Here is a 4936-nt window from a genome sequence, read left to right on the forward strand (position 1 = left end):
CTTTCTGGCGTGGCTCAGAGTCAAACTCTATAGAGGTGGTAGGCATACTTACCAAAATGAGGTGTGGTTCCACAAGCCCCTTCACCGATGCCATACACACTGTCCTAGGAATAGGGTCCTTTAAAGCAACAGAGAATCCCTAAGTAATTGAACTAACTGCTATGTCAAAAAACATACTGGAAGGGATACCATGCAGTCATCTATATGCCTGGTACACAGAGGGTACTAGTAGACACACCAAACAAGAATGCACAACCAGACGGTTTTAATACAAATGGCCATCTACATGAGTGGAAAAAGACACTTCCAGGGGCTGTAAGGTTATTGAATGAAACCCCCAATGCCAGCAGTAAGGTATTTCCCTATGAGTTATTGGTCAAGAAAGCATCTGAGACTCCATGAACCATAAAATGTATGATATTTAGTTTGTGTTCTGATAAATAAAGCTTTCCTGGAAATCAGAGGGAAGAGCTAGCCACTAGTTAACCATAGAGGTCAGGCAGTGGTGGCACACACCCTTAATCCCAGCACTTGGGAGGAGGAAGCAGGAAGATCCGGAGTTCAAGGTCACCCTGGACTACTCGAGATTGAATCAGTCTGAATGAGATTGAATCAGTCTTTGATCCCAGCACATGGGATGGTCATGCCTTTAATCCCAGGGCTAGGAAAGTGGAGACAGGAATATAAAAGGCCAGTGGAGACAGAATCTCTCTGCCATTCAGTGTGAGGATTCAGAGAGACAGGATCTCCACACATTTAGTGCTCCTGCCCCAAGCTACTGCGTGAAGAGATCTCGGCAACCTCGTGGTAAAGGTGTCCCCCTCTTTCTACAGAAGGCCTGCGGGAAATCCACGACCTTCATATGAAACGGCTGGAATTACTTCAGGCTAAGAAGGGTCAAGAGTTACCCACCCCTGACCAAGATAATAGCTATGACAGCCTGGAGGAGAAACACAGCCTTCTTCGGATGGACCCACAACACTGCGCAGGTATCCCAGCACAGGCGGTGTCCCCCGCTAGAGCCAGCCCCAAGCCCGGTGAGAAAAAAATTGCCTTGTTGATTCAAGAATTTTCACAAAGCCCTCAGGGAAGCAATCAGTCTTGCGAGTTACTTGTGGAAAAAGAAGGAGAAGAGGAACATATTAGTGTAGCTGATTGCTCAGACATAGAGGATGACTCTCCTATTTCTGCCAGACCAGTTTGTAGCAACAAACTGATTGATTGTGTTTTGGGAGGTGCCTCCACTGGCTTGGAAACCAGTGCTGATTCAGAAATTGGGGTTTGGGATGAGGAACCGGAGGGTGAAGGATCCCTGTCGAATCAGACAAGGGACAAGACTCTGAAGGACTTTACCTTTGGAACTCTTTCTGCAGTGTAGATCCTTACAATGCCCCAAATTTTACAGCCACAATTCAGACTGCCGACAGAATTGTCCCTGGAGACCCGTGTGATTCAGAGAAGTCCTTGTCTGGCAACTCCGGTGTAGGAGATTCTCAGGCCAGCTCTGGGGAGGAAGATGACTGGGAATCCAATGCAGATGAAAAGGAGAATCTTAGATTGTGGAACTCTTTCTGCAATTCTGAGGACCCCTACAACCTTTTAAACTTTAAGGCTCCTTCTCAAATGTCAGGGAACAACTGGAAAGGCTGTCAGGACACAAAAGCATCTCCTCAGGCCATGGAGGCCTTTTCTGGGTGTCATAACTTACTTTCTTATAAGGTACAACTGTTAGAGAGCCAACAAGATAATAGTCCAGACTATGGGCTGGGTGAGGCTCTTTCTGGAGAAAAATACACCTGTATCAAAAGTTTCTTTCTGGAGAAAAATACACCCACGTCAAAAGAAAAAAGGTAACCTTCCTTGAAGAAGTTACTGAGTATTGTATAAGTGGTGATGAGGATCGCAAAGGACCATGGCAAGAATTTGCAAGGGAAAGATGCAGGTTCCAGAAACGGATTCGAGAAACAGAAGATGCCATTGGCTACTGCTTGACATTTGAGCACAGAGAAAGAATGTTCAGTAGACTCCAGGAACATGTTTGAACGGACTTACTATTGTTCAGCAATGTTAAGATGAGTGAATTGAGAGGGTGACAGGGTGGCAACCATCTTAGAGAACGGTCAGAGAGGGGTCAGTAGGCCCTTGGACAAATTATTCTTAAAAAAAAAAGAGAGGATATGCTGCTCATCTGCCCCTAGACCCAGACAATTAGGAGCTACATAAAAACGAGTTCCAGACATTTCCTGCCATAACCTAAAGGATATGATATGACATAACTTGTGTAATAAACAAAGCACCAGGTATGTCCTGTGGGATATTTTCTGCTGCTATAGATTGTATATGATAGCTATCAAATAAATGAATTTCCTGGAGATAAAAATGGGATATCTAACTGTCAGGAAATGGGTCTGCTGATGATATAGGTGCGATGACATGAACGACCGGGGAATATACCATTTTCCTTGCAGCTGAAACTCTCCAATTAGTTCAAACCAAGATCCCCCACCCTAACCATTGTAAAAAAAAAAAAAACTGCTTGATTGCTACTCAGGGTCTCTCCTGCTCAGCTGCTGCATCAGATGGGCAGAGAGGCCCGAGTTAACAAAAAAAAAAAAGAAACACAGAGCCAAATGCAAAGTTAAGAGCCCAAAATGTCAGAGCAGTAGCTAAGAGCTAATACTAAAATCCCTTTCTTACCCTTTGCTGCCACTGCCATCCTTCCCCTCAGAAAGAGACCTACTTCCTGTGTATCTGTCTTTTTATTGATTTTCTGTTCTACCTTCTCATTGGTTGTAAACCCAACCACATGACCTCCTCGTCACTGCTTGTCTAACAGACCTCCAGGTCTTCTATGGTTGGTATTAAGATTAAAGGCATGAGTCTCCATGCTGGTGGTGTCCTTGAACACACAGAGATCTGCCTGTCATGTGATTGGGATTAAGGGTGTGTGCTACCACTGCCAGACTTCTGCTATGGGTTGCTATTAGCTCTGACCCCCAGGCAACTTTATTTATTAACATACAAATAAAATCACATTTCAACACAAATAAAATATCACCATATTTACCCCTTTCTATTTTAATAAAAAGAAAAAAGGAAAAAAGTTATAACTAATATAAGAAAAACTATATACAAAAGTACAATAACTATATATAATATATACAAGCAATAAATACCTAAACAATGTCTAGTCTATTTGCATTTGACATATTCAGAGAAAATAATTCCATTATCTATCCTATTTATTAAGTCCAAAATGTACCTGATTCACTTTTCATCCTAACTTATATTACTAAAAGACCTATCTTATAACATCTTTCAAATTTATACACTTACACCTCTTTAGTGAGTTTCTTTTTGGAAATTCTTATCAAGGAAAATTATAACTATCTAATCTTCAACTATAACTAACTAATCTTCAACTCCCTCAGAGACCCAAGAAGGAAATAATATTACCTAACAAAAGTAAAAACAGGAAGTGCACGCAAGCAGCTTCCAAAAACATGTGAGTTGACAGAAACAGCCAGCTGCCTGGACAGTCACCCGAGGTCTCCACAGTGTTGGGGCATCATCTTCAGCCTATAGGCTTAGCATATCTGACAGACTCATTTGTGAAGTAGGATGTACACAATATCAACAGTTCATCTCACATTTGGTGAGAGCAGTCCATGTACCAGAAACACCTGAATTCCACTAGTGTCATGTTATGATTCAGGATTTTAAATTCTGGAAATTGTTGATGTTTTTTATTTTTTGAATTCAGTTGTCCATTCTTCTTGACTTGTGTGTGTGGCTTCATCTCAGCATCCCATTCTTCTCTGCATCCCTTTCTTCTCAGCTTGTGGTGGCTGTGAGCCTTTTCAACTCTTTTATTAAATGCAAGTCTACCATTGAGAGGTTAGACTCTGTTAGCTTAGTTACTCTTTCAAGAATAACTGTTTCAGCTGCTGTTCCACTGCACATCAGAAGCCATCAGTCCACTGCCTGTTCAGCTGCCTTCAAGGTACAGTGGTACCTTTTCTGGATTGCAAAGGCCACTTCAGGGATGGTACCATATTATCCTGGCCTCAGAAGATGCCTGTTGCTAAAGCCACAGCCGCACTTGTCTTGGCAAGAATCAGTAGTCCTTTGTTTCATGTCTTGTCTGTCCATTTGGTCCTGTTTGTCAGCAGTCAATTTGAGTATCCTTTGTTATCCAGTGGCTAACTTTTGCCACAAAGAAAGTTAACTCCATATGCAGTTTCTTCAATGCCCATATTTTCTCTGAAGTAGATTGGTACTGCCAGGAGCCAACATGTCTCATAGTCATAACAAAAAAGGGAAAATTTTCTAAGTTATTAAAACATTTCAAATGCCATATTCTGTAGATCTCTGAAAGGTTTGAAGATGACCTGTCTATCTAAAATAGATCTGCTCGATCTTGAAAATACACCTAATATGACTACAAGTTCTATTGTAATGTCTAACTACTAACTTTCTTTATATCCTAATAGTTGGTAATAATAACATTCAAGGATCAGCAAATTGCATCACATTGTTAAATGAACAGTATAAGTACAATATCTTGAACAAGATTAGAAATATACATATAGCATTTTCTAACAATATCAATCTTAATATATATAATTTATATACAATATACAAAAATCCAATCCAATCCAATGTAAAGTACTTAAAACTAGTAATTGTCTATTAAAAGTAGATTCAATAATCTACCTTTTTATCTATATCATATCTACATCTTCTCTTTATTTTTCTGAGTGGATTCAATAATCTACCCTCTATTCTATCATTTCTAAGTATCTTTTTTTTTAAACAAGAACCTTAAATCTAATCTCCTTTGCTTAGCCCTTTTCCTAACCCTTAACAACAACTTGTAACCAACCTTCCTAAACAATGAAAATTATCCCAGATGCAAAACCCATTAAAAGACAAA

At 40.4% G+C, this 4936-nt stretch overlaps 1 pseudogene; it reads left to right on the top strand.

Annotated features, from left to right (window-relative positions):
• The first annotated feature begins 204 nt into the window (after positions 1-204).
• LOC131899995 (protein phosphatase 1 regulatory subunit 15B-like) lies at positions 205-2071 on the top strand (annotated as a pseudogene).
• The last annotated feature ends 2865 nt before the right edge of the window (positions 2072-4936 follow it).

Source organism: Peromyscus eremicus, chromosome X (assembly GCF_949786415.1).
Source record: "Peromyscus eremicus chromosome X, PerEre_H2_v1, whole genome shotgun sequence".
In the NCBI taxonomy this organism is placed as follows: domain Eukaryota; kingdom Metazoa; phylum Chordata; class Mammalia; order Rodentia; family Cricetidae; genus Peromyscus; species Peromyscus eremicus.